We start from the raw sequence: 15,648 nt of genomic DNA, 5'->3' as shown, positions 1-15,648 counted from the left end.
CTCTGGCAAAACATTCATCCACACAAGACAGTCGCATTTTGAAATACTTGCTTGGTGTGAGTTTAATCTCCCTCTCTTCATCAAGAGTGTTTTCCCCAGTTCGAAACTGGACTGGAAAAGCCATGGCCTCAAGTTTGGGTGTCTTGAAAAAGCTTACCGGGTTATTTCTTTCTGCGGGAGCAACAGAGTAAATTCCCTCAGTGAAACTCATAATTTCCTCTGAAACATTGTTAGGTTGGAGACATGATTCAAAATTTAAGGCACCACTGGGTTCATCTCCTTCTTGCACATTTTGGGCATGTTGCCGTGTTTTGTCACTCTTACCATTTTCTTTGTCATTGTTTATTTCACGGAGTGCATCACTCAAATCTGTTTATCTGGAGCAGATCTTCCTCATAAAAGTCACTCATATTCATTCCGTCTTCAGAAGAGCTACTTTCATCATCGGTGAGCGTTGGGTCACAAAGGGCTTGGCTGTGAGAGGCCAACCCATATGTTACCTTAGGTCGGACAGGTGCCAATCCATCACCACTTTCAACGTGTGCTTCACTGGCACGGTTACCAGTCTCTGAAAAGGATGCCTCATTCAGGCATGCATCAATCTCTGATATAGGTGCCTCACTTAGGCATGTATTGATCTCTGATATGGGCGACTGACCCAAGCATGTATTAATCTCTGATATTGCCTCATTCCGGCATGTATTGATCTCTGATATGGGTGACACACCCAGGCATGTATTCATCTCTGATATGGGTGCTTCGGTAGAACAAAAATCAGAGCGTGCAAGAGTTGCTTGGGAGCCACAACGTCGCTGCCAGCAAGACTTTACCGCTTGAGATTTTTTGCTCTTCCTCTGAAATGCTTTTAATCTGATGGGGTGAGATAGAAAGAAGGAAGAGACAAAAAGGTAGAGCAGCAACAAAGAGGGGTGTTTGGGGTCAGGTAAAGAAGGTCTTCTGAAAGAAAAAAAAAACACGTTTAAATAATCCGACAGGCAAGTTCATAAGCATAATGCATTTTATGTACAAGACAAAAGTGCCAGAATATTGAAACCCATAAAACCTTTTACATTCAAATGTAGCATCATTCTAGATCAGGCGAGGCCATATGCTAGATTTTTTTAATCTGTCCTAGGGAACGTGAAGAAATTATCAGGAGAATAATATTAATATCCTGAAGGATAGCAGAACTATTAGTACATTAAAATAGTAACTATCAGAATTGAGGGGGGGACAACAACTTAATTTTGTTAATTCAATTTTCAGTTGTTAAGTGATTTTAATAGTTAAATGCACGGGACTTGACTGCTTGAATTTTTCTCTTTAATTATCTAATGAAATATCGCATTTTCATCTTTCATTTTTCCTATATTATTCCTAGGATTTTTTTTTACTATTTGTCTATTTCTTTTCATTTTAATTTTTATTTATATTACTATTATGTTTAGATAACAAATTCAGCAGTGTGTTAAACAATTACATTTACAAAATCAAACAATTTATAGAATCAACATAGAAGTGTTTAATGTTCCGAAATTAGAGCGGCCGTTTTGTCAAATTTTAGAACCCTTTGTGACTGGAGGAGCCATTGTTTCTTTATATAATTGTTGTTGCATAAGTGGTCACTGTGTCTGGGGTATAGGTGCGCGGGGTAGGGTTGAGGAGATAATTGGGAACTTATTTAACCCTTTCATGCATGACCCATGATATCCTGAGTTAAAAAAATGTTGCTGTGTTTTTATGTGTTTTTAGACGTAAAAATAAGAACTGATTTGGTTCTGTTTTGATACACCAAATTTTCAAGGAGTTATGAAAATGTCCACATAGGTGGACAGCATGCATTTGTGGAGTTTAACTAAAATTAAAAAAAACTAAACAAAAAAAACAAAGATCAAGTGATATAACTTTCAATATTTATTGAATTATGCAAAAACTATAACAACTTTTCAAAAATATTTTGCTCCCTTCCATACACCATTCTGGGGTTTTCGTTTTCACAGAAAAATGAACTACAGTAACTTTGCAACCTTCAGTACTTCAATTTACAAAACTAAACAAACTGCAGTGCTTCAACTGACAACTTCACAAGGTTAGGGCTAGGCCACAGGTGAGGTGCTACAACCCTGCAACAACGCTGCGTGCTTATATACTTCCAGTACTAGATCAGTTCACCATCACTTTATACAAGCACCTCAATTATACTTGCACTAGACTCCAACGATTCACACTATTCTGTTTACACTGTTAACAAGCACCTTAAGTATACTTCTGTACTGGACTTATGTGTATCTTTGTGTATTTTATTTCTCATATTTTATATCTCGACTTGAGGATACTGCTGGAAATGTGAATTTCCCTACGGGGATGAATAAAGTATCTATCTATCTATCTATCTATCTATCTATCTTCTGTGAAAATTTGTCATGAACCCAGGGCACACAGCCACACTGCAACACAAGCAGCTGTACTATGTTTTTAGTGTGCATGCAGGGTCTTGGTATCTTTGGGCATTGTTTATGTTGTTCAGCTGGGACCAGTGGTTTCCAGGACCAAGCCTGACCTTCCGGGTTACCTTGGATGCAGGTTTGCGCTTCAGCTTGTGTCACTTGGTCTCCCCCTTTTGCAGACAGTGCCTGAATTTATCAATAAACGGGCCACAGATGCCTTGAAAGGCAGAAGACCATCCTCCTCCAATCTAGAGAATCTGAGGAGATGCCAAGCATTCACAATGGTTACATCAAGGAAGTGGAAGAACATTCTGATGTGCCAGTGTTTGTTCTTGCGTCTATGCGCATATATTGCCAACATTTGGCCCATCAGGTCAACCCCTCCCACATAATCGTGACATCTTCACCATTGGTGACAACAGAGATAGCTCCTCTTCTTCCTCTTCTTTCTTCTTTGAGTTCTGTTACACTCCTGAGTTTCGTTTGTGCCCCTGAAGCCTGTTGACCCGGCATGTGCCAGTGCCATAGATACCTTGTTCCTTCAAGTAATCACTTTATTGGGGTTTGTATTGCTTGATACACAATTTGCCTTTGAAGACGAAGATGTGGCAAGACGAAGAAACCTCACGTTGCTGTGCTAGTGTACATCTTTACTTTTCGCATGCCGTCACAAAACTGTACAACATTGTCCAAACCATAAAAACCAAAGCCACCTGGTTCAAAGCATCAAAGGTTCATTCCAACATGTCTACTGGGTGAGAGAAATGGTCCTTGTGCCTGCCACTGCTCCCCCCGGAACACCCAGAAAGGCCGAACAAAAACCCCACAGGGTATTCGCCTGTCTGAAACCCTGAGTACACAGTCCGGTCCTGGGCGGTGTATGTGACACCAGGGGTCCAGGTGTGACAGGAGTAAGGGTAAGACTCTCAGCATGAAAACTACGAGTTGGCGTTGCCAAATGCCAAAGGTCAATGTTCTGACCTGAATGCTGGCAGGCACGATGGGTTTCTGAGGGACCAGCCTGTGCCTGGGCAAGAACCTGCTGCGGCACCACCACCAGCTGACCCGCTCCGATGTATACCACGACCATACCTACAGGCATGGTGAATCCGAGGGGAAGCTGGATGAAGCTGGCTTGAGGCCTACTGCTGAGGCTGGACAGACATCAGTGTTGGATGAGGCCACCCGGCTGGACGATCCCGGTAAACGTCCTGGGACTCTGGAACTGGATTGCACCAGCCGTTCTCACCAGTACCTGTACCAGCCTGTTGCTGGCTTGCTTGAGCCCGAGGGCACTGAGGGACTGGGCGACAAGACCCTTAGCAGGGTGCTGGCCGGAACCAGGTCAGAAGCAGGATGACCTGGTCCCAGCCTGTGTCATTACCTGATGTATGTGGCTGGTCGAGGGACGCACTAGCCTGTGTCATGTGAATTGTGCCTGTTACTCATAATGAATAATGCACAAAACCTGTATATTGCTATATACAATGCATTTTATAATCTAATAGCATAAAATGTTGATTTATACAAAAGAAAACTACTCCAGATAAAGCATTGTCAAGAGTGATATACTGTTCAGCAATTGCATGTAATTGCATGCAGTCCACTTCGGTGGACATCTGAAAAATTGCATTTTCCTCCCAAACAATTCAAGCGCTCAATGCTATGCATGACTAATAATTGGAAACATCACAAGGATAAGATCTGGATTCGAGCACATCATTTACTTACCCTTTCATTGCTGCACGTAAAAAATCTCCCTTCCCGCACCCACCTGAACGGCTAAACTTGGTCACTGGATTAGTCGCTGCAGTGACCGTCAAGTCAAAGTTTGCCCACCCCCGTTTTAGATGGATAAAAAGCAGGAAGTTTGTCAGGTAAACACCCTACATAATCTTGTGAATTAAAAGCATGTTTTTTGTTCAATTATTATATATCAAACCTGCCATATGAACACAATACAGTGCAGAAAAAAAAATCCTTTCAAGCCCCATACAAAGAATTATAGCATAATGAACAATGAAGAAAAGGAAAGGTCAATAGGAATATGTAGAATAATCAAGTGTTGCAGTCACAGGCAGGGAGTTGAGTCTCTGGAGAAAACTGTTTTTGATCCTGCTGGTCTGGGCTCAGGGGCCATGCAGTTTTCTTCCCAATTGGCAGCAGGCTGAAGAGGCTGTGGGTCAGGCAGGAAGGGGAGGGACCCCCCGCGATCCTAACAGCTTTGTAGGTGAGACGCGTGTTGTAGATGTCCAGTAGAGTAGGAAAGGTTATGCTTATGTATATGATTATCCTGTCAGCTGCTTGCACAAGGAGTGTGACGACAGGACACGGTGCAGGCACCATACCACACGGTGATGTAGCTGCTAAATAGTAGTGCTCGTACTAGGCATGGGCCAAAAACCATGTTGACAGTTAACTGCAGTGTGAAAAGGTTAAGTAATACCACACTGAAATTCTTATTCTGTACACTTCCCCGACCAGACTACATTCCATAATCAAGCAAAGAATTAAGTAGACAATAAAACAAAATAAAAAAAATGCAGTAACAGAGCAATAGGGGCACTACTAATGAATCACTAATAAATGAATAGACTTACTGTACTGTCAGGTTCACCAAATAGACATTTATAATAATTAGGCAATAAAGAGAGAAAAGGCACTCAATTAATATTTTTCTCGAGAGAGAGAAGGAGTGTAGCCTTTATTTGGTCACGGCACATTCGTTCTCCAACGATACTTCTAACACTCCCCATTTTATATGATACAGAGGCATCTGATTACATGTAAAGTTGGCACACAGCATACTTGTTTATATGGTACTATTCGCAAGAATTGCTTATCCATCTTCACATTCTCTGGTAGTGCGTGTGAGCCCAGAGGTCTTGACGTCATCTCCCAGGGGCTCTGCCGTTGAGGTCTCCTTATCAGCTGTTCGCACTCCGCCGTCAAGTTGTCCTCTTGTAGCTGCATCCAAGCTGAAAACACTCTCTTATACTGCAAATATGTACTATCATGGCAAATGTATAATAACTACTAAAAATGATTCCTACATTACCCTCCTGTTTATTCTACATTTGCCCCAAATACCCTCATCAAAAGAACTTCCCATAGGCTTTATTCAATTGAATCATATACTGGATAGCAAACTTGAAACACCCTCCTGTTTAGGCGTTGTCATTAGAAATGTCGAATAAGGTTACAGGAGAAATCACTTCATCATCATCAGTTTGGTCATCGGTGTCACCCCCCACACCACCATGTCTGTACGTGTGCAAAAGATACATCTCTTGTAGTCTAGAATTTGTGGGAGCGACTGCAGATGAGATAAGTCGAACCAGTAATGCGCGAATGCAGGGAATACAACAACATCCACACAGCACAAGAATTGAGGTGAACATAGTTATAGAAACCATGACAGAAAACACCAAATTCCTATATTTACCAAATGTTCTCTCCCACCACTCATCCCATGCAGAGGTGGACACTCCTGAGTGTTCTTTCATCTTATGATTCAGGATGCGCAGGCCTTCAATGGCTCTCGTGAGGGACCCCTCTGGAGATGTATTATTGGGAATGAAAGTACAGCACTGGTCTCCAAACATAGCGCAAACGCCACCCCTCTCTGCAAGTATCATGTCAACCGCAATGCGGTTCTGAAATGCCATGAGTGATGTAGCAGCCAATTGTTCTTTAATAGCTATAAATTCTTCTTCAGTATAGTTCCCCAATCTCTGTACATTGTAATGGATGTAGTTGATTCGGTCTACATTTTTATTGGGTGTAATAAAGATAGATTCCCACCCCGCTGCAATTTGATCAGCCAACTTATACTCATCTGGCACGCCGCGGAGAACCCCAATTGTGTCCAAATAGGTTGGCCCACCATCCCACCAAGAAGCGCACCGCCTTCTGAACAGATGATAAAAGGGATCATGGGTTGCAACTGCTCTTTGAATATCCTCCGCTGTGGATGGAAAAATAGACACCGGTAAGAGTAGTGACACCAATGCACAAACACCAGACGAGTCCTTCAAGGAATCGAACAACTTGGTGCCCCCACAAGTCTTACCCACATGATAGTCGTGTCGACCGAGAACCCCTAATAAGGTAGGGTGTCTTGGAAACTTCACTGGCCTCAAGTGTTTTCAGATACTATAAATCTGCTCCCACCTTCTCACCAGACTTTGCTCACCTTTCCCTCTTTTTGGGTAACTCGGTTGAGATGACCTTTTTACAATGTGTAAGGTGTATCCAAGTGTTTCTTGCTGCAGTTTTTACGGCTGTTGGTTTGGTCAGCAGTACTTGGTGAGGGCCTTCCCACTTTGGAGAGTTCCAATGTTTCTTTTTGAGGCTCCGGATCAGAACCCAGTCCCCTGGAGCGACCAGCTCGTCCTGTTGAAAAGAAGCACAATCGCCTTCTGGTAATGTCAGTTCATCTCTTTTTCTAATGTCTTTCGGATGTAATCAGCTAAGCTAGCTTCGTTATCAACTTCCCAGTGTGTGGAGAAGGCAGGCAGTCTATATGGTCTGCCAAAAAGGACCTCATAAGGTGTTAGACATGAGGCACTTGTGATGTTAATATATAATTTTACAAGATGCACACACTGAGTCCAGGGTCGTTTAGTTTCTTCCATGCATTTCTTCAGTCTATTTTTTATTGTTCCATTCATTCTTTCTACTAATCCTGCACTCTGGGGGTGATATGAACAATGGTGCTTTAAGGCTATGTGAAACATTTGGCCTATTTTATTTATGATTTTGTTCAAGAAATGTGTTCCATTATCGCCATAAATGGTTTCCGGTATGCCATATCTTGGTATTATATCCTTACATAATGCCTTCGCTCCTGTTAATGCATCTGGTTTGTTTGTTGGAAAGATTTCTACCCATTTTGAATATGCATCTATGATGACAAGGCAATATTGTTTCCCTTCACTTTTGCTTAATTCAATGAAATCCATATGGATTCGTTGAAAAGGGTATGTTGCTTGGGGAAACTGTCCTCGTTTTGGGCGGACATTTCCCTGAGGATTATGTCGATCACAGATCATACAGGCTCTACAAAAGTTCTTTGAAAATGTATTATAACCATACGTTGTATATATTTGTTATATCTGTCCTAATAATATTGACCTCCCTCAACTTCTACAATAAATGTGTCTGCCTTTTTCTTTTTAGCCTGTAATACTCTTTCAGCATGTAGCGCCTGGTTAATGTATTGTTCAAGCGTACCTGTCGCCTTATCTACCCAATGCTTTTCAACCCATTGGTGAATGGAGTGGTGTACGTTGGCGTGGAGGGCATTTTTTAATTGCTCCTCAAAAATGCTTCCTGCAGTATGATCTTCAGGAATGCCACTGTTTGCCTTGAAACATGCAATCATCCTTATTTTGTAATCATCAAATGGTTCTCCCTCTCTTTGTGTTACTCTTCCTATGGCTGTATAGTTAGCTCTTAATTTAAATTTTTCTCTTGTGCGTTCCATTAGTCTATGGACTCGATGTGTGAGTTCTTGGCTATCATGAGCCAGAACATCATTACACTCCTTTGGTTCCCAATCTCCTCTGATATTGTGCCAGTCACCTTTTAGGGCTGCCATCCAGACTTGCTGGACTTCTACTCCGTTTAGGTGGTAAGACCTTCTGAGGTTTTCCATTTGTTGCACAAATTCGTTAACATCTACTTTATGGGATGTAATGCCTTCTACAGCCTTTTTAACATCCTCCTGAGTCCATGTTCGATGCACTAAAATAGTTGGCGAATCATCATCAATGTTAGGATTCGCCACTTCTATCATTGGAAAAGAGTTTTGTACCTCTTCTTCCAATGGGGGAAACTTTACTGCTGCAGGAGAAAAAACTTTCCCCTTCTTTTTTGAAAAGGTCACTCCTAAGTTCCCTTTTCCTCGCGTATGTATGAAATTATCCACAGCACCTGTAGGTGATGGTGGAAAAGGAGAGGTAGGGAGGGGCGGATATAGATTTGATTGAAAAGATTTTGTGGGGGTGCTCTCCTGCTCTTCTTTCTCTTTTTTTTTTTACTCCTATTGCCCCTGTCTCATCATCCTCCTTTGCTAATCTTTTATTTTCTAACTCTTTTTTTGTTCTATTACTTTTATCTTCCTTCCTATTTTGCGCTATTATCATCCAAAACTCTGTATCTTCATATTATCTTTACTCATTTTCTTCATATTATTTTTACGTTTTGTTTTTATTTTATCTTGTAAGTTTACTATTTTTGTGTATTAAGCTGGCCAGCGAATTCATATTTTGTTATCCACGAATTTAGGTGTTTTATTTTGGAAGGGCATTGGCTTTCTACAAACTTCCAGTCCTTACACGTCAATTGTTGCTTAGGATCCTTTTTATTAACTTTTTTACTGTTTGATTTCCCCATGTTGGAAGTCAGCGGTTCACCTAGGGTGACTATGCTGACTTTCCGACCCCTGAACAGGCTGACAATTACACTCTGCCTCGGGTAATTCCCACTTTTACCACAAGTGGTGGGGAATTCTTGCCTCTGCTTCCCAGACAGTTGTCAGTTAAAATTCCTGTTCAAATGAGGTAGCGAACCTCCATGCACACTTTTACATTCACACTTCCCCCCCCCCCTTTTTTTTTTTTTTTTTTTTCTTTTCTCACGGAGTTTAAACGCGCGTAGGACACCGTCGCCCTCTTCCAGTTTTATAGACTCTCTCTGTCTCTTTACGTAACATTGACTAGTATTCTTACGGTTTCACTTCACAGTTTTAAAGACTCACTCTGTCTGCACAGTTTTATAGACTCACTCTGTCTTTTCACGGAGTTTAAGTACGTACAGGACACCGTCGCCCTTTATTACTGTAATACCCCACTTAGTCACTCATTTCCCCAACAAATCAAAAGTGACTCACCCGAGTTGCCTCTTCTCCCCTGGCTTCCCTTCAACCTTTGGTCCCCAGAAACAGAGTCGAGGGTCAGATTCGGTCCCGAAAAAAAAATGGGTTCCCGCCGTGGCCACGGTCTTTCCTGGTCGTCAGCTCTGCCCCTGGGCACCTCCGGTATGTTGGGATCCTGGGCTCGAAGGACCAAATTAAATGTCAGGTTCACCAAATAGACATTTATAATAATTAGGCAATAAAGAGAGAAAAGGCACTCAATTAATATTTTTCTCGAGAGAGAGAAGGAGTGTAGCCTTTATTTGGTCACGGCACATTCGTTCTCCAACGATACTTCTAACACTCCCCATTTTATATGATACAGAGGCATCTGATTACATGTAAAGTTGGCACACAGCATACTTGTTTATATGGTACTATTCGCAAGAATTGCTTATCCATCTTCACATTCTCTGGTAGTGCGTGTGAGCCCAGAGGTCTTGACGTCATCTCCCAGGGGCTCTGCCGTTGAGGTCTCCTTATCAGCTGTTCGCACTCCGCCGTCAAGTTGTCCTCTTGTAGCTGCATCCAAGCTGAAAACACTCTCTTATACTGCAAATATGTACTATCATGGCAAATGTATAATAACTACTAAAAATGATTCCTACATGTACATTCTGAGTATATTATGGAGTAGATGGAGTGGAAGAAACTTAAGGTTTCAATAATGGCTAATGCTGTTTATAACCAGTAATTAGTGTCTTTTTTTTTTCTTTTCTTTCTTGGAACAGGGCAGTTTATGATAGGCTTCTTGCATAGTTGTCCAAACAAGCTGCCTTTGAAAACAATTCAAAGGCAATTTCAGTTGTTAGGGCCCGAGCAGTGACCACTCCGAGGTCCCTATTGTTCCTCCCCAGATTATTAGGGCCCGAACCGTGACCACAACGAGGTCCCTATTGTTCCTCCCCAGATTAATATTAGGGCCCGAGCAGTGACCACTGCGAGGTCCCTATTGTTCCTCCCCATATTATTATTATTAGTGCCCGAGCAGCTACCGCTGCGAGAGCCCTCTTGTTTTTCTCCAGATTATTATTATTATTATTATTATTATTATTAGGGCCCGAGCAGCTACCGCTGCGAGAGCCCTCTTGTTTTTCTCCGGATTATTATTATTATTATTATTATTATTAGGGCCCGAGCAACTACCGCTGCGAGAGCCCTCTTGTTTTTCTCTGGATTATTATTATTTATTAGGGCCCGAGCAGCTACCGCTGCGAGAGCCCTCTTGTTTTTCTCCAGATTATTATTCTTATTATTATTATTATTAGGGCCCGAGCAGCTACTGCTGCGAGAGCCCTCTTGTTTTTCTCCAGATTATTCTTATTATTATTATTATTATTAGGGCCCGAGCAGCTACCGCTGCGAGAGCCCTCTTGTTTTTCTCCAGATTATTATTCTTCTTATTAGGGCCCGAGCAGCTACCGCTGCGAGAGCCCTCTTGTTTTTCTCCAGATTCTTCTTCTTCTTCTTGTTATTATTATTATTATTATTATTTACTGTGCAGCGCTTTTCCATTTTTGAGGGCCTAAACATGCACGAAAAGTCACCAAAATTTGCACATTTGTCGGGCCCGGTGAAAAATTGGATATTTTTGTGTTTCCCAAAACAATGCAAAAAAAATGGCTCTGCAGCGCCACCTAAGGTTGAAAAAGTGCACCTGGTCCCGGCCCGTTTGACCTAGAGCTATGAAAATTTTTAGGCATATGTAGGACCTAGAGACCTACAAAAAAGTCAGCGCGAGCCATGTGCTCAGATGTACAGAAAAACAGTTATGATTTTTTGAATGTGCATTTTTGGCCCATTTTTGCACGTTTGCAGGTCCCAAACTGCTCTTTGTTTCTCCTAAACACTTTACTCAATCGCCTTCAAATTTGCTGTGGTCCATATTCACACATAGGTGCACAAGTGGGCAAAATTTGGTGCAGATCCGCTGACATATATGATAGGGGCGTGGCTTCAAATTATGTGTTCAATTTTTCCTTCGCCAAGAGTGACAAAAACCTTAATAACTTTGATGTACTAGCTTAAAAAAATCTTAAACTTCATAGACACATGGAAACTTATGTTTTTAACACCTTTAAAAAAAGTTTTTTTAAATACCTACTAGCGCCGCCTAGTGGTTGATTAAAATGTCATTTTTTACACTTTCATGTATTGTGCTCAGTCTGTTTGAGTAAAACAAATGAAAATTGGTCAGAATATCAATAAGACATGGTTGAATATCAACTTAATGATAGCACCACCTAGTCACAGACAAAAATGTCAATTTTTGAACTTTCCTGTGTTGTGCTAAGCCTGTGAAAGTAAATGAACTGAAATTTTGCCCGAATAGCATCAAGACTTAAGAGATACGGGTTTCCAAATTTTACAACTTTGTGATAAAGGGGGTGGTCTGTACACCATCTCAAAGTCAATCAGCAAAACTTGCTGTAATTGAACCCAGATGATCCTTCAAACTGCAGCCCCTTCCGACCCATTTGACCTAGAGCTACGATTTTTTTTATTTATATGTCGGACCTCAAGACCTACAAAAACATTATAGAGCAGCATATGTTAGGATGTACAGAACCAGAGTTATCAATAGTTGAATGTAGAATTTGGCCCGATTTTCTACATTTTTCGGAACCAAAACCCTTGACCCGATCAACTTTACATTTGGCGTGCCCCATTATCTAACATAGGGGAACATTTGGGAAACATTTTGTGAAGATCGGCCAACATAAATACGTGTTTTAAACTCAAATTTCATTCGCCATGAGCAACAAAAACCCTAATAACTCACATGTGCAAGTTTTAAAAAATCTGAAACTTTTTAGATATTTTACTCATCATAGCTTTAAAAAATACCTGCATGGTTGATTATCAACTTAATGATAGCGCCACCTAGTCACAGACAAAAATGTCAATTTTTAAACTTTCATGTGTTGTGCTAAGCCCGTCAGAGTAAATGTACTGAAGATTTGTCTGAAAAGCATCGAGACTTAAGAGATTAAAGGTATCCAAATTTTATGACTTTGTGATAAAGTGGGTGGTCTGTATGCAACCCCAAATTCGGAGTTTGCTCAAGTCATCTAAACTTACTGTAATTGAGCCCAGGTGATCATAAAACGAGTCAGTTCTGACCCGTTTGACCTAGAGCTACGAAATTTTATATGTATATGTAAGACCTCAAGACCTACAAAAACATCATAGAGCGCCATATGTTAGGATGTACAGAACCAGAGTTATCAATTGTTGAATGTAGCATTTGGCCCGATTTTGTACATTTTTCGGTACCAAAACCCTTGACCCGATCAACTTCACATTTGAGGTGCTCCATTACCTGACAGAGTGGCACCATTGGGCAAAATTTCAGCAAGATTGGCTAACCTATATGATGGGGGCGGGGCTTCAAAATACTTGAATCATATTTCCTATGCCACCAGTGTTAAAAAGCTTTATATTTCAGTTTTTGCACTGTGCTAATCCTGTTTGAGCAATTTAATGGTACCAATAGCGACACCTGGTGCCTGACAAGAGAGATAGTTTTTACACTTTCATGTTCTCTGCTTTGCTGCTTTCAGCAAATTCACAGAAAATTAGTCAGGAGAATATTGAGACAAAGCGAACATTATGAATCTCAAGTTTCATTACTTCAAATTTGGGCCTGGCCTTTACTCCGCCTCAAAGTCCGATGTCTAGCCAGACCGGTAAAACTTAATGTAATTGGACTAAGATGATCTTCTCTAAATTTCATTTTGGGAGTACAATGCCAAACACACTTTTTTTGCTCGTAGTGCGGGTGCCACCTGGTGGCAGCAAAAAATTACATTTTCATTTATAGGTACCTTGTTGAGCCTGTCAAAGTAATATCACTGAAGTTTTTTCAGACAGGCCTTCAGAAACGCTTAATTTCTTCCATCAAATATTACGATGTCTTGATCATGGCCGTGGCCTATGCAGCAGTGCTCATCCATTTATCGTAACAGTAAATGCTGATGCAGTTTGTCCCAGATGATCTCATCTTTTCACGACTTCACACGTTGATTGAAAGCCAATTCCTTCAGACATCAACAAATATATATTCCATTGTAGTTCTAGAATCACCTCGTGGCAGAAAATATATTACCAAAATTGCGATTCCAATTACTTAGTTGAGCCCGTTGGACAAATGCGAATAAAAATGTTACCTTTTCTAGAACATTGATCTCTACAGTTCGCATGCAAATGCACAAATACATTAATACCCAAATTTGTCCATACCTCAGAACTGTTCATCCTTCAACGTGCTCATGTCTGCGAGGGCCCGTTATAGCTGCTTGCAGCTCTAGTTTTTTTTTTTGTTTTTTTACCTTGTTGGCAAGGTAAAAAAAAGAATGATTAAAACAAACAACATGTTGGCAAAAATGGCACGTTTGCGTGTGTAAACGAATATATATGCTGAATTTTGATTATATCGCCCACTTTTGGGAAATTTAAGATTGCTAACAATGTAAAACATTGACACCACGCCTTCCACGACTTCAATAAGGCAATGACAAATGATCATTTGTGATCCAAACAGTGAATTTATGATGAAGTCAATAAAACAAAATTGCTTATTATATGATTTTAAGGTTTAGAGCTGATAGCATTCTATGTTATTTAGAAAACAAATTTTATTTTACAGGATAATTTTTTTTTAACTAGTCTGCCTCACAGTGAACATTAATGACAGTGCGGTGGAGCCTCTTAATAGCTTACCACTGATGGGGAACTAAAAGCAAACACTGCCATATTAAAATATTTATGCATTTAATTTTTGTATTAAAAATGGTACATATTTCTCAATTTACTGAATATGCAATTAATTTTTGTAAAAAATAAAATATGATTGGTATTCAAAGGAAATAAATAGAGGTGTACATTTGCTACTGTGATATTTTTGCGCAAGGTTATCATACCATCAGAATCTGTTATCAGTCGATGCCTGACACAAAATCAGCTACAGAAATGAATGGATGTTTCAAGTGTGTGAACACTAACGTTATTGTACATCACTTATACACAAGAGGTTGAATAACAGGTAAGCAGAGTGGACTAACATAATCGCGCTTTCTGCACCGTATGTGTGGTCATTTGAAAAAATGCTTAGTGTGTACATTCAAACATAACACTCATTCAACATGAACAACGTCTTTTTTGAGTACCGCATGACCTTTGTATGGCACATCACCATAGTTGCCACAACAGTCTGTTCAGAACATGGTTAAGTAATGTGCACACACCTCAAGTTGGGAGAAAAACTGGATTCACAGCAGGCTCTGTTGACACATAAAGCAACACAGACATGAACTCTGGAACATTTCACTCAAAACACATATTTAGATTGTTTACTAGGGCTGCGCAATATATTTGCACAAAATACTCATTATGATAAGGTCACATGCAATATATGTATCACATAAACATGCATCTAGTTTCATTGTTCTGTAATTGTATGCTTTTCTTTGACGTTCACCAATTGATGCAATCTTGAATGGGCATCACCATCCAATGCAAAGGCAACTGTATCTATGGGCTCAAAAATGATGTGTTATCAAGAACTACAGACCTCCAGGTACTTTAGCAAGAGCATTTGCAATTGCATAAATCACATCGCCAGTGAGAGTACAGAAATACTTTAGCTTGTAAGCAGACCTTAACGTTGATACAATACACATCTCGTAACCATGTCGGTAATGAATTAAAAATGTTAATTTTCACCTTTTTTTTTTTAAATGTTTTTCTAAAATAATTTCCCCCAAAATATGAAGTCTGGTATGCAATTAGACAATCACTGAAAATAAAGGTGAAAACCCACTGACAATCTGCCTACTTGTCAGTACCCTTGGTCAGATAAATTAGGCAGACATAAATGGAAGAGTGAATGTTATAGAATGTAAACTAAGTGCTATGACAATTTGATCACAAGATGTCCTTAATGTGGCTATTTTATGAGGGTTGGCAGAATTGACTGTTGACTACGTTGCTGTTTTCTTCTTTATCAGACAGTGGCAAGGCTTAAAACTTTAAAATTTGATAGTAAAAACTTCAAAATCTTAAAATTTCTAAGAGGTTTTACCTTTGACTGTTTTCAAATCAACAAGGCGTCATCAACCCATCTCTACTGTATATTTAACACACATTAATGTAGGAGCAATGTCTTGTTTTCATAAAGCAGGTCAGAAGTCCTACAGCTAATTCTGCAGACGCAAAGAACTAAGATATAATTTGCATAATATTTTACTCAAAATACAGATGTGTGTTTTTACTAGAAATGCA

General features: G+C 40.2%; 2 long non-coding RNA genes across 2 annotated transcripts in view; one reads left to right on the top strand and one right to left on the bottom strand.

Moving 5' to 3' along the window:
- LOC148417546 (uncharacterized) overlaps window positions 1–15,648 on the top strand; it is a 60,203-nt gene that overhangs the window by 13,055 nt on the left and 31,500 nt on the right. The gene's annotated exons all lie outside the window — the stretch shown is intronic.
- On the bottom strand, window positions 5,119–14,606 carry LOC148417547 (uncharacterized). Its single transcript, XR_015867020.1, has 2 exons — window positions 9,343–14,606; window positions 5,119–6,842 (listed from the first exon to the last, which is right to left on the bottom strand). It is a non-coding gene; the product is annotated as an uncharacterized LOC148417547 (long non-coding RNA).

This window comes from Hippichthys cyanospilos, chromosome 10, assembly GCF_059441005.1.
Source record: "Hippichthys cyanospilos isolate Australia breed blue-spotted pipefish chromosome 10, RoL_Hcya_1.0, whole genome shotgun sequence".
In the NCBI taxonomy this organism is placed as follows: Eukaryota; Metazoa; Chordata; class Actinopteri; order Syngnathiformes; family Syngnathidae; genus Hippichthys; species Hippichthys cyanospilos.
Note: the sequence above shows the minus strand (reverse complement) of the source record. Positions and strands in the feature narration are given on the sequence as shown.